The 25,572-nt window shown below is 41.9% G+C and overlaps 1 long non-coding RNA gene across 7 annotated transcripts in view; it reads right to left on the bottom strand.

Moving 5' to 3' along the window:
- The window catches only part of LOC110359938 (uncharacterized), an 80,543-nt gene that overhangs the window by 39,683 nt on the left and 15,288 nt on the right, over positions 1 to 25,572 (bottom strand). For all 7 annotated transcript variants that reach the window (XR_010472681.1, XR_010472683.1, XR_010472678.1 and 4 more), the window contains exons 4-8: positions 12,642 to 12,738; positions 12,364 to 12,496; positions 7,825 to 7,998; positions 3,784 to 4,002; positions 2,637 to 2,793 (exon numbers count right to left, since the gene is read on the bottom strand). This is a non-coding gene — a long non-coding RNA (uncharacterized LOC110359938). The remainder of the gene's footprint in view (positions 1 to 2,636; positions 2,794 to 3,783; positions 4,003 to 7,824; positions 7,999 to 12,363; positions 12,497 to 12,641; positions 12,739 to 25,572) is intronic.

Here is a 25,572-nt window from a genome sequence, read left to right as displayed (position 1 = left end):
CCTAGACCAAGCCAAGGGAAGAGATGAGTGCTGGACCTTCACGTAGATGAGACAAAGGCTTAAGGCTTGGGTTCAGGTATTTAGACACACGCCACATCCATCCATGTGCATCTTTAACATCACTTCATCATGTACTTTCCTCTCTACCAAAATGACACCTGTGTGTGCACATTTCCTTTATATTGTGCTTTAACGTACAAACAGGATGAGCAACAGGATGGGATGTTTATCCTGTATCACCGCTGTAGAGGGCCATAGGTCATTGCTTTTTCTCTGTTGATGGGCAAATTTACCGTACTGAGCCATTCCACATGACAATTATGGAAAGCTACATGCAAGGTAGGATTGTGAGGATTAAAGGGGTGGAAGGCTCTACTTTCTATTAAGCATTTGCTGACAAAGAATCTGTTAGCAATTAATAGATTAATAGATGTTTTTGTAGATGGCTCATTAATTCGCACTGAGTTGAATAAGGCAATGATCCCAATCCACAAGCCCACAGAGCACTCTGGTCTGCAGTATTTACAGCTGTGGTTTGCAACTCTTTATATTTTTTCCCAAGTTTTGATGCTTAAAATTTTACTACAGTGTTCCAGCCCCTGCCCAGTGTATTTAAACCAGTTGCCAACGTTCATTACCTCCAGAGACTTCTCAGCAGCAGTTCTTGGATGACTTTTGAAACCCTTGCTTTAGACCAAACATAATAAGGAAATCCTGACTTCAAAATGCTAATTTTTACTGCCAATTAAGACTTTACAAAATACTGAAGTTTTTTGAAATTCTTGAAACACAATATAAGTAAGATGCACGTCTGAAAAGATACTACAACCTAAATGGGAAGGCAACAGAAATAGTTCAAGAAAATCCCAAGATGACTGCTACAGGCAAACAGACCTCAGGAAGTACCCTTCATCATCACCTTTTCAGACAGTGAGGAAGTAACTTCCATGAAGGATTTACTTCCTTTCCTTTTCAGTACGCTAGATATTTGGAAACTCTTCCGGAGATTTGCAGTGGTTCCTACTTAAAGAGTAATTTATCGACATTCCTGAGAGAGAAGGCTTTAATTCACAAAATATTATTCATCAAAACGCTACAAAAATGGCAGTTTTATTCTGATCTTAATCTATAAAGCTTTTTGTCTATCTTTAAAGCTATGGTTATCTTGAAGTGCTTAGTCTCATATTCATTGCTTTTATAATTGGACAACATAGAACAATGGGAGATTTACTAGTTTATTAAGAACCAAAATGAATGTAATCCAATATCACCCTTTGTTGAAAGCCACCTACAAAAGAATTGCATGAGGATGTGAAATGAATAATCTTTCCTGGTTTTCTCCTCTTGAAATCACTATAGTGCCTTTCCAGAGCATAATAAATGGCAATATGTTATGGAAAATTACTACAAGTCCTACCAAGTAAACAAGTTCAGTAGATTTTTTGGAACTGGTGCAGCTTATTTCTGACAAATGTTTTCAGAGAGGAGTAATTTCTTTTTTAAATGATCATGATGTTCCAGGCTTAAGAAAAGACAGACTTAAAATCAACGACCTGGTTCTTGTTCTGCAGACAACAATATGGTCATTCAACCCAAACTCACTTGTCTTTTTCTCATCAAGATGGACTTGCACATGGAGCACTAACTAAAATTATAAACAAAAAATTATATCAGAATTGGTAGGGCAATTCAGAACCAGGGAAGAAAAGTGGAAAGAATTAACTCAGCAAGATCTAAATCATCCTCTGCACTAGAAAATGGCACTATATTTTACAAACAGAGAAACTGAGGCACAGGAAGACTTTACTTTCTCCTTGTAGACTGCACCTTGAGACCAGATCAGTGCAAACTATTAAGAACCACCATTGCCTGATCCAAGGACAGGTCTGTTCTCTGAACCAAGTGGTCACCAGGGATGCAGACTGATCTTTGGGTTTGATTTTGGCATGTGTTCATGTGTTGTTTCTTCAGTTGTAATTCTGTCCCAATGACAGGGTGACCTACACACCAAAGAGGAGCCAGGTGATCAGTACCTGATCACACACAGGTCCTGTCCCATGTGTGGGTGTTCTTCTCCCTGAAAAGTCAGCGGTAAAACAGCACTTGACTTCACTGAGTCCCTCTTTGGACCACTCAGTCATTTTTACATTACAAGAAATGCTCATCTTCAATAATCTGCCTTTTTCTACCCAGAAGAAGCCCAAAATCAACAGAGCCATCCATGCCCATTTGCCGTGTTTTGTGTTCCAGGAAGTGCTGACCATCTCCCTGCCACCTCAACCAACTCTAACCTTGCTCGGTAGCTTCTGGGCTTTGGTGTAATGCAAGTAAAAAACCACAGAACCACAGGATTATTCTGTTTGAAAAAGACCCTCAAGATCATCAAGTCCAACTGTGAACCTAATTCTGTTACTAAACCATGTCCTTGAGAACCTCACCTACGCGTATTTTAAACACCTCCAGGGATGGTGACTCAACTACTTCCCTGTGCAGCCTGTTCCATTGAGCTACTTAGAAAGAACCTTTAAAGAGACATTGAGAACTTTGGGGACGAAACCCGAAAGCAAAGGTGTCATAAGTTAGTTCTTTAATTTTACTTCATTTGATGTGGTGTTTGTGATAGTCCTTATTCCTACCTCACTTATCTCCACCATGAGCTTGTGGTCTTCTCATCTTCTGGGTGAACAAACCCAGATGCCGGTGTCCACAAGATGGGAGAAATCCCTTCTTCTGCAAGACAGAGTTCAGCTCCCCACCTCCAGGAGAGGTCTGGGCTAATTCATCCCTGGAGAGCTGGGAATCAAAATGGAAAAGGCTCAACGTGAGTCTACCATGGCTCAGCTTCTCCCTCCCCATTGCCGGTACTGGAAATAAGCACCAGCTGCCACCAGGCTGATGCATTTAAAATGTTTCCATGCTGAAAGTCAGAGGGAACATTCTGGGTTGGTGCCAAAGGCCCATGGACCTCAGCGGTCACTGACAAACTGATCCTATAGGATCTCTGTCCATTTACACCTGGCAGAGAATCTGTCTGGTTCTCGGAAATGCCTCAAAGGGGGACTACCACTTCAAGCTCCCTCAGGCGGATCATACCTAAGATTGTTTATCAAGTTAAACTTTACTCATTGGCTTATAGAATAACTAAATATTATTGTCGATTTCCCTGCTTTGTTGCAGCTAATGGCAGGGCAGGATGTCAATTGTTTCTTTCCTCAGGACTTGTATGCTCTTCTGCTTTTCCCCATAGATGCTTTCTTATATAGAGTAAAAAATGTAATGAATAAATTGAAAAAAAAATCCTTGTAGACCCAAAAGAAAGAATGCATCTATTATAAAATAAAATCTCTTTTAGTAGCTATTAGAATACATTAAAAATATTCACAGGACTCTCCCCTCCAGTTATGTTGCAAAAGCCATGCAAATAATAATTGTGGCTAAGTGCACTACAGTGACAGTCAATATTGTACTTCCCAAGCTAGTACTCATTATTCTTTATGGAACTCATGCATTTTGTGAAAGATCAAAAGATTTACATATCATATGGAGTGCTTTAGGGAGTGACTTGCTGTGCACTTTAATGCGCAATGTTCCACAGCCATTTAAATACAGATTTCGTTTCTCTCTTCTGTGTGATATTAAATTTGAAAAAAAGAGGGAGAGAGAGACGAAATCGATTTGGGTACCTTTGTTCACATGGTGAAATAAATTTTAATTTCGTTCTGATATAGAAGTTTAATATTTTTATGGGATGTTATTGAATAATCTGCTGGGCTCAGCACTTACCTTTGCTCAGGAAAGAGATGAAAGAAATCTTTATTTTTATATATATTTTTTAGGAGACTGCAGGCATAATCATCTGCTCTTCCAAGCCCTGGAGAAGGGGGCAGACTCTGACACACCACCTGGCCTTCCTCCACCACCAGTTTCTCTGCAGCCTCTCCCAGTTAGTCTGGTCTGTGCTCATGGATGGAGGGTAACAGCAAATGAAGAAGGAGCTGCAACCTCAGTGCAAGAAAGAAGGAAAATGCCATGATTTCTGTGCTGCCCCAGGCTGCGGGAGACAAGGCAGCATCATTCTGCATGCAGGTTCCTCTGTGCAACACAGAGACAAAAGCACTTTTTTTACCTTGCCAGGATGTTGTGAGGATAAAGAAATACATTAATGACAGCTGAATAGGCAGTTACTATGGTAATATGGCCACATGGCTGTGTGGAGAGGCTTTGAGGCCATATTTGCCACGCCTAGAACCTACATTTTGGGGATCCTGATATCTGCCCGTTAGCATGCGCCCGGCTGCGAAAGGATCAGCTGCTTGGACCAGTCTCAGCCCCTCCATTTACTTTCCTCTGTGGGTGTGCCATGGGGACAAAAATGGGATACAAGCCCTGGGGACACAGGGGGTGTCAGGCAAGGGGACTCTTCCTTGGATGTTTCCCATCTGAAGGTGAGATGAGATCTACAGGCAGCCTGAGCTACACCGCTAGGACTACACTAAGGATGGGACCACCCCTAAAAGCAGGTTTTTCAGATTAAGGCAATTTTTGGGTGGTGCCTAGGGGAAAGACTAAGAGGACAACAGCCTGTGTCATTCCAGGTCTACTCATCAGCAGTGTGAGAAGCTGGGCACCACCCAACAAGAGCATCTACACTAGCAAGGTCAAGAAAGTATAACCCTGTTCCTCCTCTGAAAGAAAGAAAAGAAAAGCTTCTGAACAAGTAATCAGCTCTTTATTTCTATGGAAGAAAGAAAGGGTTTCATGAATAGGAAATCTACACAATTTGTTTGCTTCTGGTACATTCTGCATTATTTTCTGAACGAAGTAAATGGAAAACCTCTTTAATGAAGCATAACTATGTTGTGATTAAGGCTTATTCTGACTAAATATTGACTCGGATAACGTTTTCTCAGGAATAACAGACCATAACCCGTGAATCTGGCATCAAAGTCAGGAAGATTAGTAGGAAAGATGAATTTTCTGGTTGTCTAAAGGGAAGTTTGACATGGTCAAAGCAACAGTCAGAGACTTTTCCAATTATTTAGGCAATCCAGCCAGAGTGTTTTCAAGAGGATGTAGCTTGTTCCACTGGACATTTGAAAGCTCAGGGAAAAGTAACTGTCCCTCCCTTGCTGGATAACACAGAGACAGGAACAAGGTGGCAGGAATTTCTGTAGAACAACCCCATTGTTTTGGAGCAAAGATTAACCAAGAAGTCTCACGAGCACTATTGAAGCACAACCAATGGCTCTTTGACCTGCACTTGCAGGTAAAAGCAGAATAAGTCAGGCATAGGGATACTAATCCCAGCCTAAAAAATCCACAAGAGGAACAAGTTGACTGGTGCTTTGGAAAAGAAAAGGGTAATTAGAGCAAAGGGTGTTTGGAAAGCTAGCTCAAAAGGGAACAAAAAATTGTCTTGGACATATTTGGTCTTGTGCCAGTTTGTATAGTGTGATATTTTCTCTCTCTCATTCAAAAAGCACAGATGTGTGTTTCTTTAATAAATGAGCTTTATTCTCAAGAAGGGTCCTGTTGTGAGGGAGAGCATGTGAAAGATCTTTGTTTTAGCCATTATTATGTGCCTTACAGTCAGGGCTGGATATCCCAGCTCAAACAGGATCCTATTTTGCTAAAAATTAAACAACAGGAGTGAATCTCTGCCCCAGAAGGCTCAGACCTTTCCATCTCTGTCTGCAACCAGCAAAGCAATGATACTTCACAGAGAAATAACCACCTCCAGGGCTAATCAACTGTCATGGACAAAGTTATCTCACAAATATGCATAAATAGACAGAAGAAGATAATTTTTATCCCACAAACACTTGTTAGAAAAATCTTCCTGGGAAGAAGAAAAGCTCCCTGAGAAAAGTATTAGATCCTTGATACAGGGCAGTTTTTGATCATTCTTTGGATTTTTGAATTTAAAACAAATCATGATGACAGATGATTGTGTCAAACAGAATAGAAACAAAACTGCTGCAGCAGTACAGGCACAGATGTGCCCTGAAATTCAGGTGTCTCCTGGCCTGTCTGGCATTTACCCAGGCAAGGTGAGAAGTTAGGAGAGTTACAGTAATTATTTTGTCACACAATTTAATTCTTTGAGATTTAGCTGCTCATTTTAGATTTCACAGCTCTTCGAAAGACAAGCTTAACTTTAGGCATACTTCTAGATCTTACTGAGAACAAGTGATGGATTTACACTGTGGCCTTTTTACAGGGCTTTGGTGATCCAAATAGGCTTAAAGCAAAGTCAGGAAGAACTGGGAGGGTATGGCCCAGGACATGAACATATGAACATATACCCTTTGGACATTTTAGGAGGAAGAATTTCTAAAGCAGATTCACATTACTCTACAAGTCCATCTTTTCTCCACTATTTGCTTGCATAGAGAGTGCTTTTTGTTAATGATTTGCCTTTGAAAAAAATAAATTCCCCTTCCAGCTGTGAGCTCTCTCATTCCTCACTGAGTATTGCCAGTGTTATGGATGGCACACAAGCCCCTCAGAATAGGTACAAAATGTTCGGAAATATTTCCCCATAGCATTCTGCCCTTGTATTTCCACCTCATCACCTGTCTAGTCCATTAAAACATTCGAATTTCAGCTTTATTTCCATTGTAAACTTCCTGAAGCCAAGGTCTGCAGTTCCAAGGATTCCCATGTGGATAGGGAGGAGAAGCGTGCAAGTTAGCTAACTGTTTGTAAAAGATAAAATTATTATTCCCTGGAGAAAAAGCCAAACCAATCCAAAACAAAAACCACCACCAACAGGAGAGACACAAAATAATAACTCAGCACGTCTTACAAGACAATGGCCAGAAATCTTTACAGTCATGCTTTGTCCTCCTACCAGATGCAGATCCCAGCCCTTATTTTGGGCTCTGAGCTGTGGTACTGGGCTTTCCTTTGAACTAAAAGGAACTAGAAATGAAAGAAATAAAGAAACGTAGAGGCTGAAATTAAAGTGGAAGAGCAGCGGGAGTGTGGCAGTAGTGGTGTTAATGCTGAAGTATTCCCTGGGAGCGCGAGCTGGCAAATGTAGTGGACACCCAGATATTTGAAATGCAGCCAAATAATTTGGCACATCTCTAACTGGCACAAAGCAGTCTTGGTAGGGCTTCCTACTGCTGCTGGCACTTTTACAGCTGTCTTTCTTCATCTTGCTCTTCCCACTGCAACAGCTACTCAACAGGTGTTTCCACAGACACAGTGTGTTTGGCAGCTGTAACCCTTCAATATTATCGCTGGAATACATTTTTCTCCCTCTCAACAGCATCGCTCGGGTCTGTTGCTCAGAGGCCGGCATGGCAACGGGGACAGCTGACCAACTGGATTTGGGAAAAGGGGGCTATGCGTTTGGGCAGCCAGATGTACAAGTCAGTAAAGGAGTTGGAGAACATCAATGCTTGGCATGGCCCTGGGAAGCTGGAGCGATGTTTTGCTGAAGCTTATTTGGAACCCACTTTCTGCTCACCTGAGTCTTCCCTGTTTTTTCTGTTTTGCCCCAGGACATCTTGGTCTTATGTCCATTTTCTTCATTGCAAACTAGTCTCCATACCTTCCTGTCCTTGTTATTTTATAGGGATCAAGTGTTTGCTCAGATCACAGTAGAATTTCTTTGGCCAACCCTACTCAGCCTTTAGTCCCAATGCACTTAGAGAATAAGACAGGAGAGTTTGGATCCCAGAGGAAACATGGGAACTTCAGACACAGGAAGAAGCCAGAGATATTCAAAGGTGAGTTTCTTTGGGGCAAAGTTCATGAGAACATTAAAATTAACAACTCTGGCTAGTCGCCTTGTTTTCTTCATTTCGAACTTACCTCGGTTGTTTTTCAGCCTTGAGTAGCCTTTTCTTTTTTCTGATCTCATACACACCAAAGCAGCCTCCATTCCTTCAGCCATTCAGTCTGTGGTTTGCTGAATGTCATCTTCTTTAGGCTTCTGGCATGTGTTATATATGAGAGAAGCAATGCTGAATGATTTTCTCACAAAGTCTGTGCAAGACCACAAAAATAGATTTTTTTTAAAAGAATATCTTTTACTGCTGCATGCACACACACGTTTGAAAACATAAGGACTACCATGCTGATTGGGCTGAAAGGTCTATTTGACTCATCATTCTGCCTCCAGTAGCCACAAAATGCAAATGGCTAAGGGCAGGTTTATGAACCAGACTGATATTTCCATAGTACGTTTTCTCTAGTGTGCAAAAATTTGCAGCTGAAGAATTTCCAGGGCAAAATGAAGATAGTGTTTAATAGCTCCCAAACAACTTCATTTCCATCAATTTATCTGCTTGATTTTTGAACTTATGTGAATTTAGAGCATCCACCAGATCCTGCAGCAAGGAGTTCCACCACTTCACAACACCGTGTGCAAAGAACCACTTCTTTCTGTTTGTTTTGAATGTATCACCCACGAGTTTAGCTGGTGCCCACAGGTCTTGTATTGGAACAGAGGTGGAATAAAATGAGTCCTCTCTCTGTTCTCTTCCCTTTCCCACAAAGAGATTGACATGGAACTTCCAAAATACAAGTATGGAAATGTCCTAATGAATCTTTACTCTCTCACTTCCCCAAAACACCTCACCTCTCTGAAGAACCAGAATAGTATTTCTACCCCCTCTTTTGTCTATGTTTATATATCCGTGTTTAGACACATGCACGTTAAACTACAGCTAGGGCAATTAAAAAGCACATCTCATTGCCACAGAATAAAACAGTGCGTTAAATCTTGGTCCAGAGCATCATAAACACTCACTTTCTGATTAGGGCCGGAAGGCCGCAAGGCTGCTAAAGCCCTCTTTCCACTCTCCCCAATGTTGCCATTAATATGTAAAAGCTTAAGCTTGCTAAAGGGATTATTTCCCATCCTATCTGATTGTAAACTGGCATTTCAATGATTACATGTATCTTTTTGTCATTTTCTCGTAAAACATCTTATTCTTGAACAGCATAATTGGCCTCTTACTAATGTTTAATGAACGATTAAATCAGCATAAATGCAACATACAGCTCTACATGGAAAGTATGTTTGCAACCTCCAGAGCCACAGAAATGTATTTTTGCAATATAGGTTTTAAATCCTCATAATTTTCTAATTATGGACTTTCTGGTATATTTCACATTAACTGTAAGGGAAAGTAAATGTGAATTTGCCTGTATGAGCTCAAAGGCAATTCAGTTACTTATCATTTTGTTTGCAATTTCTAACCTACATATTAAAAATACCTCTGTGGTTTTCATTTAAGTATATTATGTAATATCTTCCTGAATTAAAATCACATAATTGCAGAGCTCAGGCAGGCAAGTCCTTGTATAAATGGCCAATCAAGGACATTTCTTTGCACTGACACACCACACTAACCAGCCTCACAGAGAGATTCCAGGTTTGGCCAGGCAAAGGAGTCCAAGTGAAATGAAGTAGCAAATGTGAACCTCAGCGTAAAGAGAAAGGGAAATGTATTTCTTCAAAGGAGGAAGAAATATGAGAAGATACAAATTTGGTTTGCTGAAGATATGAGGTTGAAAGGCATTTAGGAGAAGTGGAAATCATGTGGAAACACGATGATGCTTTCAGGGGTCACAGATGTAAGAGTAGTTTTAAAATGTCCACTTTAAGAAAGGTCCCTTAGATGACAAAAAAAAGACACATAAAACTGGGATATGCTATTACCAGGGTGCCTATATGACCCCAGCATCCTGTGGCAGTGGAAAAGTTAAGTGCAGTCCTGGGGTGCATCTGGCAACATACAGCCAACAGAATAGGGGAAGTGTCACTGTCCCTCTCTAGGGACACTGGTAGACCAGGGTGCCTCATTCAGGAGAGGTATTCCCATATCAACAAGTACGGAGAATAGCGAGTTGGGGCAATGGGAATTTCAGTCTTTCAAGAGAGGACGTAAAAACATTCAGTTTTCCCTCTGGAAATATGGCAGGGAAGCAAGCACAATAAATCAAAGAAGGCTACTTAGGCAGAAAACTGGCATTAGCACAAGAATATACCAGAACAAGCCAAATAGTTTCAGGGTGGAAGTTACAGCTCCCAAGCACTAAGGTGCTGAAGCAGCTCTTTGACAGATGCTGCAAAGCCAAGAAAACGCATGGGGTTTCAAGTGAGGCTGGATTTGTTTATGAGAGGGGTTGGGGATCAGTTTTCCCTTCAAAGCTACTATCTACATTGTTCAGAAAAAAAGCTTGTCTATAAGGTCAGCAAGCAAAGCAACACTGCGTAAAGTCATCCTTGAGATGTGTAGAGTGTGCACCTTGTTTCTGGGTTGATCAGCTCTTCTGACCAGGCTGAAAACACAACCCATACTGAGATATGCCAGAGCTGGACACCTGAGCCCTCCAACGTCCTTAAGGCTCATTCACATGCCTTGTATTCTTTTCTGCTCCAGGTGCATTTAGATAACATTAGATGACCCCATCCCTGGAGACATCCCAGGCCAGGCTGGATGGGGCTCTGAGCAACCTAAGCTGGTGAAGATGTCCCTGCTCTTCCAGGGGTGCCACTGGGTGAGCTGGGAAGGTCCCTTCCAACCCAGAGCATTCTGTGATTCTATGACAGCCAGGGTTTATATGGGGTGGTCGAGGCTCATGAGCAGTGAAGTCCATCAGATGGAACTGTTAAAGCCTTGAGAGTAATGCTGCTGCGAAAGTTAGTCTTACAAGCAATCTGCTGGCCAGCTTTTCAACACAAAGCTGTACAAGTACCTGTTCATGAGTTATTAAACAAGAATTAACTTAGGCCAGCAAAGCTTTACAAATGCTTATGCAGTCAAATTAAGGGCCCACAGGTTCCAAGAAAATAAATACAGGCAACTGCTTTAAGAATCACCACTGTGATTCCAGGCAACTCAGGCACAGGAAGAGCTGTAAAAAGTATTTTAAGATATGTGTGATGATTCAGTTAACAACAGGCGTTAGACAATGCAGGCCAGCAAACTGGTAGAAGATTTCCTCAGATCTCTCTGGACTTCTACCCAAGAAATATCTGTATTGAATCTGGAGAGGGGAAGAAACAGGGTTTTTATCCAAGCAGTCCAGTATGGTGCTCACACAATATTTTTTCCTACTGCTCTCCAACAGCTGCAGCTCTTCCTGTATTCCTATATGTTTGTAGGACAGGACTCCATGTCCAAGACTCCCTCTTTCTACCCATTACCCAGCCTGTGACCTTATCCGTGGAGCCCAGATAATAGAAATTCAGGTGGACCTTTAGTTGGCATCACAGTTGGATTAATGGAATGCCCTACCCACAAGCAGGAGCAAATATCACAGCTCTCAGCAAAACCAGCCCGGATTTATTAATTAACATTATAAGGAAGAAAAGGCAGGCACTGAAACAGATGCATATTCACCCACTGGAAATAACAAAAAGCCCAAGCAGGAAATAGGAGAACATAATATTTTTCCCAAAATACAAGGAAAAGGTACAAATTGAAACCTCTGAAATTTCTGGCCAACCTGTCTAATGTTTTCATGGCAAGACAACAGGCTGAAGATAGAGTTCTAATGTTCAGTATGATCCCAAGTTCAGTATGATCACCACTGTATCATAACATCACTTCAATACATTTTGGCCCCTGCATTGCCTGAAAATCCAGCACTGGGAACTGTGGCTGTCTGAAAGGCTGCTCTGTTTCACAGATCTTCCAAGACTACTGAAGTGTTCAAGGAAGGTGTTCCTGGAAAGATACCAGGTGGAGAATTACAGCTTAATGCCTCAATAACCAGCTGTCCAGCCAAACTGATGTGAGATGCCTTACTTGCATTTTGTATAAGCTCAAGTAAGCTGATATTTTATTTTAGGAAAATAATAGTAACAAAATAGAAAATCATGCAGTGTCAAACTCCTTCAAGCATCCACTGATCTGTCACTAAGGGAATCCTCATCAGCCATGTCTGAAGGCTTCACGTGAACCATAACAGTATCCACTAAGCTGTTCTGTTTGCACACTCTGCCGCAGCACAGTGATTTCGGTCAACACAGATACCTGGAGACAACTGACTTCAAACACTGTTTATCGAGCAAACATCCACCATACAGCTCAAAAGACAAAGCAAGGGAAGACAAAAAGATGGGCAAGCATCCCTGTGAATGTGACTCAGGAGGGACACAAGCCAGCCAAGGACATTGAAGAGTCAATGGCAAATATGTCATACCCAGAAGCATTTGTCTAATGAAACAGGTCAAGAATAAAACACCTAGTGTACCAAAACCTAGAACCACAAACGTACTTGGATGTCTAGATTAAAGCCCTGCCAAGTTGGTCCTTAACTCTCAAGATAATGACATGTTCTGAATGCTTCAGTTTCCATCAGAAAAAATCTTTATAGCACCTGAATTTCACTCACCTGGCCACTCAGGTCCTGCAAAACACTGCTGGGAAGACCATGTACTCTGAGTCTTGGCAACTTCTTGGTCTTTAATCACAGTGCTTTAGTTTCTAAGTGACTCCTATTCCTTCCCTATTCAATCACATCACTCCTGTGAGAAAACACACTGTTATTACCACATTGTAAAGCCAGACAAAGGAAGTAGAAACAGACTAAGACATTGCTCAAACTTATTTTGGACATTTTAGAATTATTTCCAGGGGGTTACACACCTACATGCTTTTGATATGACTTACCTGGAGAGGTACATGGTATGGTAAAGCCCTTCTCTGGAAACATCAGGCCCTCTATTGCTCAGGTCAACCTTCTTTTGTTCACAACAAACAGCAGAGCCTGGAAAAAGAACTGGAAATAGTGTCAAGGTTACACTTGCAGGGCATTACAAAAAGGACTGTGAAAGTGAAGGATATATGCAGAAAAGCAGACATGGGCATGAGACAGAAGGGGAATATGGAGTATATAAAGCTCATTAAGAAAATGAGTGAAACCACACAATGATGGCTAAAGGCTGTGCAGCCAGAGCATCTTCTGTCCTGCATATTAGAGGGAGAGAAAAAGCAAGAGAAAGGCCAAACTGGGCAACAGGTCATGAAAGAGAAGAACAATGTATTATTTCCTGTTTATTTGCAGGGAGAAAAAAAGCTAGACAAGATACTGGCACCCCCATATGCTCTAGAGGAAGGTTGGGCACTAAGTCTTCTCACTGCCTAATTGTCACGGTTGGTCACCATTGCTGAACAAGCCTTAGCATTTGGTTGGTGTGTGGGACTCTCATGTCCCCCTCCTTCCTGGGGGGGGTACGTCCTTTTTCCTTCTCAGGGCAGGAGAACTGGCATGGCAGAGCCATTGCAGATGGACAAGCGAAACCACAGCTGGCATTGCAGCTTGCATTTAGACAATTAAATAGCCTGCCAGCAGCCATGCTTCTTGGAAGTGATCATGCTGTAAATATTTCACTGAGTGTTGCCCAGGGCCACTAAATGCTGACAAATGCTTCTATAACAAAAGGCTTGATACCCAGACCTTAAACCTCTTCAATCCCAAACTTCAGCCTTGCTCCCATCAACGTCCATAACTCGTCTTCACCCTGCTAAGATTGTTTTGGTGGGATTAGATCAACACAGCTGCACCTACTTCCTGCAGTTCTTTTTATTCTTTCTGCTTTCGTGTTTTATTTCTCAAGGTTTTATTGTTTCTGGGGAATTTAGTTCAAGAAAAAAGACTTATTTACTGGTTTCTGGGGTCTACGTTCTTTTTCAAATCAACAAAACACCCCACAAACCTGTGCCTTCAGTGAAAGGAAAACTTTCCCTGCCAGAATCAAGTGGAGGTGGTAGAAACGGGGATATCTGAACAAAGAAAGCAGGAGTGATCACTACCCCATCGCTGGAGCACACAGGGAAAGGAGAGAGAGAAGTGAAACAGCAGCAGTGAGAAATACGCATGCATATTCAGCCCCTTTGTCAAAAAACCTTGTGCTGCAGCATTTCAATTAGCAAAGTAGGATGGTTTACCTGATAAAATGCTCCCTGTGTGAGTGTAATTACATATTTATGCCCCACAGAGATTTTTTAATTTCTCTTCAGTTTGTTTGCCTTGAAAGTATTTGTCACTGGAAAGGTTCTTGATGTGCAATTTTTAAGGCAGGGTTGGCCAAATGTGTGGTTTGTTTTCATTTTAGATTTACTTCTCTGAAGAAGGATTGGAATATAATGTATATTTTCAGTGCAAAGGAAAAAAAAAAAATCAATAAGAAAGGTGATACATGAACCAACAGCAGAAAAGAAAATGCACTCAAGTGCTGCTTCAGAAATTTCACTGTTGTTTTTTTTCCTCTCTCTCTTGCTTGAAATATATTCTCAGGTGCTTGAAATAGCTTATTGTTCTGCCGCTTTCATTTTGTCCTCACTCCCTAAACACACCTCCTGTGTGTCCAGAGAGGCTGCAATGAACAGGCAGCTTTTTGGTCATTATTTTGCTATTATTTGAGCCTCTTGCTGAGCAATCCCTGCCTTGGAGTCTTGGTGCTGAGAACCAGCCCACCTCCATAAGGCATTACAGATGTTCTCAAGCCTAAGTCTAAGAGTGATTGCATTGTGCTCGATAGGCTTCAAGTTACACTCATCTAAGTACTTTGCTAGGCCAGGACCCAGCAGAGTTTAACTGTTATAAGTTCATTATCACGACTTCGGTTAGCCATAGAAAAGCACAGTTAAGACTTTGGAGAGCTGTTTGAACATTTAGTGAAGTGCAAAACCCCAGCTCCCATCAAAACCTAGTCTGCCGCAGTTTGGTTTTCTTCTTTACTTTCCCTGAACTTCCCCAGAAAGGGTGGGAAAGGATCTGAAGCTCAAAATTTTAGCAGTTTTAGTGGGAGAATAGCACAACAGAAGGTCACTGCTGGACATGGAGGTCCACAGCACAGAATCCCACAATGTCAGGGGTTGGAAGGGACCTGGAAAGCTCATCCAGTGCAATCCCCCCATGGAGCAGGAACACCCAGATGAGGTTACACAGGAAGGTGTCCAGGCGGGTTGGAATGTCTGCAGAGAAGGAGACTCCACAACCCCCCTGGGCAGCCTGGGCCAGGCTCTGCCACCCTCACCGGGAAGAAGTTTCTTCTCAAATTTAAGTGAAACCTCCTGTGTTCCAGTTTGTACCCATTACCCCTTGTCCTACCATTGGTTGTCACGGAGAAGAGCCTGGCTCCATCCTCCTGACACTCACCCTTTCCATATTGATCACTATGAATGAGGTCACCCCTCAGTCTCCCCCAGGCTAATGAGACCCAGCTCCCTCAGCCTTTCCTCATAAGGGACATGCTCTGTCTCTCTAAGAGATTACCAGAGAGGTTTCCTGAAGCCCCACAGTAGTTCAGCCAGAGTTTGAGACTAGGATTATGCTTGTTTACCCTCGCAGGCAGGGAAAAAAGTTTGAGTGGAGTCAGGAGACAAATCTGTGAAAGCATCCACTTCCCAAAGAGCAGGTACAATGCTCTGGGAGGTTCACTGGCTCAGGAATGATGCTGCTGGTACAGGCAGTTCTTTTTGCTTTGGACATGACAAATATCCGTATTCATCTCCCAGACCTGACAGCAATTTTTGACACTGGCATAATTGAATTCATCTTACAGGCCTGGCGGAGAAAAATGGAGTCATGAAGCTGGCTTTGCTTTTTCCTCTCAGACGGATCCCGGAGGGTCATAACGAGCATCTGTTCTGTCTCTTCAAGGATGCACAAGGCAAGCTCGTGTCTTCTTTTTCCTACCAGGTTGCGTGAGAACTCCAGGAGCGAGGCTCAGAGATGTTGTCTGAGCTCAGTGCCTGCCAAACTGTGACACTTCCCTGTCACAGCCAGAATTGTCTTCCCTCTCCCAGCTGTCCCGATGCCCATAAAAGAAAAGCTCCTAGATGAAAGACAAAGAAGCTGGCTAAGGCCCAACACATGGTCATGGGAACTGATGTTGGGGATAAGGAAACATGAAAAGGAAATACCCTAAAATCTCAACCTCTTCAAGATGCCATCAGGATGACAGTGTTCTATTACAGCTCCAAAGCAAAGTGGAATGGAGGATTTTCTCCCCCACTTTGGTTACCCAAGAAATGCAAATTTCCTTTCAGATACTAACCTGGAGCTGCCACCACTGTGCTGTATCTGTATTTGTTTCCAAAATTGAATGGAAATTTGATAATGTGTTAACGTACAGCAGGGAGAGCATTCTGCTGCTGCCTGAGGTCTCTGCACCCTTTCAAATCAGGTGCTCATCTGCAAAGCATTCGCTGGGCCATTCCTACCACAGACACCACCCTTATAACCCAAGATACATAATGAAAAAGAGGTAAGCAGATCTCAGGTGCACAAAACCACACCCGACCACCCAGGTACAGAGAAATTAGGGTGCCACACCATGGCTTAAACCTTACCCATCTTGTTGGGTGAGATGTCTCATGCTCTTTATATAATCCATAGTTTCAGATTAGATGTTAGGAAACATTTCTTCATGGAAAGGGCTGTCGGGCATCGGAACAGGCTGCCCAAGGCAGTGATGGAGTCACCATCCCTGGAGATGTTTAAAAGATGTGTAGATGAGGTTCTTAGGGACATGGCTTAGTGCTAGAATTGGGTTGTGGTTGGGCTTGATGATCTTAAGGGTCTCTTCCAACCAAAATGATTCCGTGATTCTGTGCAACGTTTTCTAATGTTTGCCTAGACAAGAAATGCTACCATATGACCACAAGCATCCTCAGTTAAGCTGGACACTTATTAACCATTGCAAGCTTAGGTGTTAGCAGTAGATGTTCCAGCTTCCAGGGGTGACCATTTGCCTCTCGCCCACTTTGAGTGCAGATCCCCTGGAAGATGCATCCCAGGGCTGCCAGCCAGAGCTGTGGCAGCACAAGGGCTGCTTGGCAAGTCCCACTCTGTGGTTTTTGGAGAAAAGTTGACACGGACTGCTGCCCAGGCTGCCAGGCATCACTGTACCCCAACGCTGCCTGGCCCAGCCCCATCTTGCAGTGTGGCACTGTGGGGAGTCATTGCTACCTACCACTATTGAAACCCCCACATCCCAAGCTCCCAAAGGCATGAGGTATACTTATTGGGACTCTTGGATGTGTGAAAACTGTGATATTCAGCCTGTAGGGATGGAAGAGACACCTTTTCATTGATTACGTGGTTTCCTGAGATTCCTCATGGCCCCATCTATCTGTGATTAATCACCGCCTGCTGCCAGGATGGTTTTGCTATGCTAGCGGATGTTTCCCAGCAGCCAGATTGAGGTCAGACACCAGTCAACTGTTGACACCAATTAATTCTGGTTCGAATGGCCTGAATGATCAGTTCCTGTCACAAGCTAAGATGACCAATAACAACAACAAAGCAAGCCAAAACAAACAAACAAACCAACAAACCCCACAGTCTCTTAAAATACGTTAACTTCTCTTACTACCTCTGTACCACTGTAAGACTCAATACACCCTCTACTCTTATAGTCAGTGGTATCTTATTATATTATCATAAGACAGACAACCTACAATGCTTCAGCCACATGTCCCTCTCAGAAGTGAAAGGAAACTCAGCTCCAGTGTATTACACTTCTTCACCCATAATTCTCTTTACCTTTCCCATCCTCTCTCTTACCCTTTAACCAAACATGGTCTACCAGGGGCTCATGTCATTGGGTGTGTTTGAGTGCATGAAAAATTCTTGAAGGATGTTGGTTTCTTTGAGAGGTTTCCACACAACTGCACATATCACCTTAGAAATATCTGCTTTTTTAAGCTATATGGTAATGCACACTGTGCATCTGAGATTAGAATATGGCCCTGAGGAAAAAAACCTCTCTTCTCTCTTTACAGCTGACAATGCACAGCTTATTCTTATGAGCTCCTCATTTTTTAGAGATTCAACTCCATTGTTTGGCAGCCGCAGTCTCAAGGGAAATCTCCAAAGATGGGGTGCAAGCATTCACAGTGTGACATTGGCCTGTGTGTCCGAAGTGGGTTTGAGAATTTCAAAATCAACCAGGGATGCCTTCAGATTTCCAACAAACATCCTCAAATGTCTCATGGAAGATAGATGCAAAATGAGAGGACACTCTTAGAAACCCCAATAAGCTTGCTCTGTCCATGTGGCCTCCTCTTGCTGCTTTGTAACAGTCCATAACCCACCCTTTCTTGCTGCCTTCGACCATTCCACAGTGGTCCTAAGACCAGATCCAGCAGGCATAGATTCAAAGGGTGAAATTTTCTCAGGTGGGTTTTCTATCAACCCCTTAAGTTGTCCTGCTCTTTTCCTTACTAAAGAGTTCAATACAATTCTTGTCCTTTTTCTTAAGCCACATCATGTAGATTTAAAACAAACAAACAAACAAACATCAACAACAAAACAAACCAACCTAATAGAATGAGTAAATAAACAATCTTTTTTGGCTAACTTAATAGAACATGAAGACCTGGTCACTCCTGAAGGAACAGTTTGCACCTCACCTCAGAATAAAGTTTATATATCTGTCTTCTCTCTAGACCAATCTTTCTGAAGAAACGTTGCCTTTAAACTGCATCACTAACATCTGTACCCAAACACCATTTCAAGAGCAGAACACATGGGGCAAAAATAAGGCCAAGTAAAGAAATTATTTCAAATGGACACAACATCAGCACACAAGGGAGCAGACCAAGGGCCCCGAGACTGCATGGCCAATGTGCTTGTACAGGGTATACCAGTCCCCTGGTCAAATTCTTCCCGTTCTGCCACAATAACAGCAGTAACAATAATGAATTAAGTTCTGCCTGCAGTAGATGTGGCTATTTCATTTTGGCAGTGCAAATGTTGCTAAGTGAAAGCACGTCTTTCTGAACTGCCTTGCTCATGGGAACCATTTAATCATTATAGAGCAATTATAGAGGTGTTTATTCAGTTGTTCCTTAAGTCCTCATTCAGGCAAACCTATTTCAATGGGAACTGTGCCTGAAAGGGACTCATCAAAACCTGACCAGGAAATGGCCAGTAAGAGTAACCTATTTCCAAGAGAGAAAAACTCATGCATTACATCCATAATGGGTAACTTCTTGTGAATACACCTATTGAAGTGTGTTATATTCATTAAACTCCATTTGGAGAGGAAGGGTAACCTTCCAGTTAACACAATTTCTATGGGCTCATGAGAGCTTGGTTCTGTTCCTGGCTTTGACATAGAATCCCCCCGTGAACATGGTCACACCACTTCATAAATTTACCTTGAATTTAGCAAAATAGGTAATAAACCTGGAGAGTAGTAAGCATCAGTTTAACTGTATTTGTGGACTGCAGCCCCTTCTCCCTCCTCTGCAAAACAGAAAGAAGAACACATTTTGAGGCCGGGCCAGCCTTTTATTCTGTGTGCACCCAGTGCATCATACAATATGTCTTTGATCAGGGCTGTGCTGTAACACAGAGCAATAATGCTAATTGTTATCAATACAAGCAAACAATGCTGTGCTTTTGTGGCAAATGTCCACTAGGAGCTTGACTGAGATCAGCAACATTTCATTTGGGACTTAAGCCCCATTTGAACTTGTCTCCCAAAGCGAGAGTTTACAAACACAATTTAGTCCCTATTTGAGCAGTGCTTTGAAGATGTAAAGTACTAAATTGTGTATCTGTATGTACGAGAGACAGAGACAGAATGTGTAATTTCTTTCTGCATTCAGGGAACACAAGATTTCTTTTTTCCCCCCTCTTTTTGGAAGGAAGTTTACTGCTGAGACTATTAGAGAAAATGCAAATGTGCAGACTGTTTGTTAAGGCTCCAGGAGAGAAAGCACAGGCAGTTGTTACCATAAGTATTTCTAGGAAAATGGGAAATCTTTGTCTTTAAGTGTATTTATTTAGCTAAAGAAAGTTTGCACAGCTTGTGGAAAACGGGCCTGGAGGAAATTAAATTTCAGCTGCACCTCCATATCACTGCTACACCTGCCAGTTCTTTCGACCAGCTAGTGACGTCCTGCACCCAGGGCTCCAGCCTATAAATGCGTTTGCAATGGTCACCAACGTCAGAGATGAGCCGTTGTGCAACCACCATATTTGTTTTGCTTAATCTCATCAAAGAAAGAGGCACAAACTGTAGTCCTGCACACAACAGATTGCTTGTTGTAGCAGAACCCACCAGGAAAGCTCCCAACAGCATGGGCGGGAGACATGAGGAATTTTTGAGTCAGATTCAAGAAAAATAAAATTATATGTTCATATAAGCGGGTATATATGGAAGCTCAACACAATGTACGCCAGGTTTGCTACAGAACACATGAAGCCATATCAGCTTATGAGGGCTTCTTAACTTGGACACAGTGCCATGCTAACGTGTCTATACAGTTTCCGAACTGGATCTAGTGTCCAGCTAGGTTGAAGAGCATTCATTCGTGTGATTCCCTGGCCACTTCTTATTGCACTTTTCTCCACACTTGCTTTCAACCTATGAAATCACTGCTCCTTCAAAATACTGCAATACAGGCAGGTGAAAGTATGTCTTGGAAATGGCAACCAAACGTGACATAAATCAAAGGACAGCAGGGTGTCCGAAGGGATGGGGATGTGGCCAGGTTTGTGGCCATAGATAGAGGGTTGGAGGAGAGGCAAAAGCCTTTAAAGAGAAGTCCAGACAAGGAATGCAAAAAGAAATGTTCTGGAAGAGAGGCGGGGTGGAAGAAGAGCTCTGAAAGGTGTGCTAGGGAAAGGATCTGGTCTCAGAGCAGTGACCAGCACTAGCTGCACTTTATGAAAGATGGAAAATACAAGGAAGTCAGAAGTTAAAAATACATATATCTATACACAAGACCTATGGGGGGAGGCTGAAGGAGCTGAGGTTGTTTAGTCTGGAGAAGAGGAGGCTTAGAGCTGAGCTCAGCACTCTCTAGAACTGCCTGAAGGGCAGTTCTAGCCAGGTGGGGATTGGGCTCTTCTCCCAGGCAGTCAGCAATAGGACAAGGGGCCATGGGCTTCAACTCTGCCAGGGGAAACTGAGGCTGGAGATTAGAAAGCAATTATTTGCAGAGAGAGTGGTCAGGATTGGAATGGCTGCCCAGGGAGGTGCTGGACTCACTGGCCCTGGAGGTTTTGAAACTGAGATTGGACATGGCACTTAGTGCCATGATCTAGTCAATGGACTGGAGTTGGACCAAGGGTTGGACTGGATGATCTCTGAGGGCTTTTCCAACCCAGTCAATTCTGTGATTCTGTGATATATATATTAAAAAACCAAGCAAACAAAAACCACCACAACAACAGAAACCAAAACAAAAAACAACCAACCAATAAAACACCAAAAAATCCCACACCACAACCTGAAGAGACAATAGTTTCAACATTTTATGTGGTTTGTTGGCCAAAGAGCATCTGAGAATGGAAACGGGGCAAGAAAGACAGAAAAACGAGGGACAGATATTGACAGTGACCTTGGAAACAAAAGAAATTAGCAGAGCCAGAGGATGTTTGTGCACAACACACCTTGCATAAGAGACAAACTGTGGTCAACCAAACTGCACAGCAAGTCAATGCAATTATCACAAATTTTTTGGGTGAAAAATACTTCCTAAACTAAATATATTGGTCCCTCAGTCTGAAACCAATACTTCCATTTCTAAATATACCTAAGTTTAAAAAAATAACAGTTAAAAATAAAACCTTTCAAATCACATTGAGATACATTGTCTAGGGTTCAAAGACCTTTAAATTCCACCTAAAGAGATTTTTTTCTCTACTTGTTGGAATATTTGAATTTTTCTAAAAATAAAACATATGGCCAAATGCATTTTTCCCAACTTTCAGTTATCATCACTGACACCCCTTATCCCAAAGTCCCAGTTATCAGAAAGCTTTGTCATTGATTTCTTTGGAAGCACAGACATGAACTGATATATTAGTGTTACAAAGCCTTTCCTCCCACAAGACCTAATAATCTCCTATTTATATATTCTCAGTAATTGTTTCATATAGATTCTAGAGCAGAGTCTCAGCAGGTGCAAGTCAACGCAGCTGTGCTGCTTTACAGTATTACAATAATTTTAATAAGGCTGAGAGCCATCCAGCTCCTTTATACGTTAACCTTCTGATGATAGGATGCAAGTCGGTACCAACAAGCAGGCTAAGCCAGTTCCCACGCTGTCCCTCCACACACAGGCATCCCAAAAACAGTACAAAAGGGCAGAGACATAATGTCACAACATCAAGACATCACGAACATATTACAGATGGGTCAGGTGAATAAAACTGGCTGTAGATTTAGCTCTCTCCTGAACAGTGGTGGTTTTTGAGAGGTAAGTGGTTCTTGCTTTACTTTAATTTTTGCAATTTTAGTAGTTTGTATTTGTCCAAAATACTAGGTGTTCACTTCCAGGACACACCTGATGTTCTTCTAATTTGTGCAAAATATTTGCTACATTTTCTTGAAAAAAAAAAATAAAATAAAATAATAATGTTATTTGCATTTCAACAAGACCAAGAAAGGCCAGCTGGAATCAGCATCATGTTGTGTTATATAGACCAGGTTGGACGGGGCTCTGAGCAATACTATCTGTATGAAGACGTCCCTGCTCATTGCAGGGGGTTGGACTGGATGAGATTTGGAGGTCTTTTCCAAACCAAATTATTTATGGTGCTATATAGTGCCAGAGGTGAACCCTAATTCGAAGTTACAACATAGGGGGTAAGCAGACGATGGGAGGAACGATAACATTATGAATCACTCCGGGTTCTCTCTAAAGCCACTGAAGATCCAGTCAATATAATCAGTGGAGTGTAGGGTGCAATTCACCTTTTCTAAAGTAGCTGTCAAAAGCTGGTCAACTGAGTTGTACCCTAAGGGCATCTTTGCTTCCCACCAGAACCATGGGGTGACCAGCACAGCTGTATATGTCTGGTTGACTTATAGACCCATATGTCCACTTACTCAGGTGTATATGTCTGCAGTTGATCTGCCCCAGCTCTCTTGGCTTTCCACCCAGCTCCCTGTGGGTTAAGCTGTTGCCTCCCTGGCACAGGACACTAAATAACTGCGTTGTACTTATTCTTGTATTAAGAGATCCACATTTTGCTATGGTTTGATTTATACGGCTCATGTGCGCACACACTCAGCACTATTGGGGGAAAAAAAAAGAAAAGCTATCTTCAGTAGTGCGATAAGTTATCTTTTCACTGATATTTTTTTCCCCTAACTGAATTTAAAATGAGGCAGATCTGGATGGAGGAATACCACTTGCTGCTTTATGTGCATACATACTGCACTGCATGTGTTTCCATACAGCTTTTGTGTGTGTCCATTATGAATGTATTAATAATGACTTTTTTGTTGTTGTTTATGAGGTCTTAGTAGATAAAAAGGATAAATGTAGTGTGGTCACACACAGCAGTAAACTAGGATTAAAAAAAAAATGCATAGCTAAGAACCTATTTAATTAACTCATTTTAAGAAAAGAAATTCTTTCAAACACCATGCAGAATTAAGACACATTCAGGCAGGTTTCTCAGAGACCAAAGTTGCAGACAGATGCCAAAAGGAACCAACAAGTATTTCTGTCGAGTTACTAACCTAACCTAATCTGTTTAACTGTGTGTGTAAATTCACGAGGCACCCAACCGCTTAACCAAATACCACACTTCTGTGGATCAGGTCCTAAATTACAATGTGTGTGGCATTTTACTTCAAGTAGTCAACTTCGTTAAAGACCGGTCCAACTCTTTATTAACATCCACTCCTGCAGAGATGGAAGCTTCTGTTCTGAGTCACCACGTCCTGACAGATCCCAGTGGTAATTCCCGCATTTAGTAAAGTAGTAGTAACTACATTTTCCAAGTCAAAGCAAAAGTCGTCAGTAACCTTCCCAAAATATAGGGTTTTTTTCATTATCCTTTAGGAAGCAAGCCTACTCTGGTTAGATATAGCCAACAGAAGAAATGGATATCCAGAATTACCTGTATGAACATATTGTTCTAAAGAAAGGAGGGAAACAAGGAAAAAGAGTATTTGTAAGTAGCAATACTATTCTGTTCCATTTTTTTTCTCCACAGTATATACTCACATGCACCTTGGATGTGTCTTTGTGGCACGGAAATGGGTTCATTTCACATTCCAGCCAAATAAGTGCAACACCTTTGGTGATACATATCCATCACAGGCTTTCTTACAAATAAGACTCAGATTTCTCAAATCTCATCTTGCCTCCAAACTCTTCTCCTCTCAGGGGGCATAATCTTCAAAACAAGAGAGCCCCAAACCAAATGTTGAGCTAATGTTTCACCCCAAAATAGAACATCAGTTTCAAAAGTAACCTCCTACTATAGAGAAGATCTAAGAGCCATTCGTCTGATATGAAAACCATTGGCTTTTTCCACTGAGCAAACCTACAGCATGACAGGCAGGCACAGAAATGACTCTTGCTCATACAAGGCTGTAATCTTATGGGGTTTTTTTTCTGGGATAATATTTCATTCTGTGCCACATCCAGCAGGTCAAGTTTTCCCAGGTAGCTGGCAAATGCTAATGAAACATTCGCGGTTGTACTTCACAGCTAATTCATCATTTTCCTGAGATGGACCTAATGAAAAAACACTACTCAGAGTGCGACACCCCACACCATCAACATCACCCCAATGAAACTGCATTATTTAATTCTTTTTTTTTTGTTATGTCCCCAACTGTTCTATCACTCTCAAACCACCACATGAGAAAGGCAAGTTCAAGTGAGTATTTGCAGTCAGCATAATGTGTCATAAATATTTTTGAAACACTTTGGCCACTTTGGAGGGACTTGAGAGAGATTATTCTCTTTACTGCTTGAACCCCACAGGAACAGCTTGATATGATATAGACTTAAGAAGGGGGCTGATGTCTTGGTGTGCAAGACTGAATATCTGCTTTTTCCATCTGATTAATATAAAGAACCCACACTTACCCCATCCACCTCCAGAGTCTCTCCCTCCAGTTCTGTTAGTGATAACCACAAAAATGCTAAACAGAACAAACAAGGATTTACCCTAAAGTAATCTGCAGGTGCCACATCAGCCAATCTTCCCTTCAGATACACACAGGAGAGATAACACACAATATTTAGCAATCCATTTTTCTATTCTGTTTCATTGCCACCTCAATAAAAAAAAAAATAAATATATATATATAAATATAAATACACACACATATATAGATGGAATGGAGTGGGGGCAGGAGGAGTGAAGATACAGGAAAATGTAACATTAAAGTCCCTATAGTCAAGCTTATTGCTGCATAATCAAAGAGGAAAGCAAATCCAAGAATTTGCAGAAATTTCAAGCCGAGATCAAAACTGGAACTTGTTTCTCTTCCCCAAAACAGTGTTTGACTTTAGGGCATTGTAGTCTTCCACCTTCTCTATGTCCTTAAAAATAACTGAACTGTGTAATGGGAACAGGTGCCAGTAATAAAGCCTAGAAACTCCATTTGTCCTCCTAAGAAATTGTCATCTCACTACATAAGTACAGCCTGGTACTGTCGATAAATACAAACAGCATTTTGATAAAGATAAATTATAAAGCAGTTCTTTGGTTTTCTAAAGAGCCTGGGTATTGTGGACAGCTGTTTGGCTGCTGGAGCTACAGTTAATGAGATTTCTGCACAAAATTGTTTGCACGTTTGAGTGATATATTTCACAATGGCACTGA

Source organism: Columba livia, chromosome 5 (assembly GCF_036013475.1).
Source record: "Columba livia isolate bColLiv1 breed racing homer chromosome 5, bColLiv1.pat.W.v2, whole genome shotgun sequence".
NCBI classification, from domain to species: Eukaryota; Metazoa; Chordata; class Aves; order Columbiformes; family Columbidae; genus Columba; species Columba livia.
Note: the sequence above shows the minus strand (reverse complement) of the source record. Positions and strands in the feature narration are given on the sequence as shown.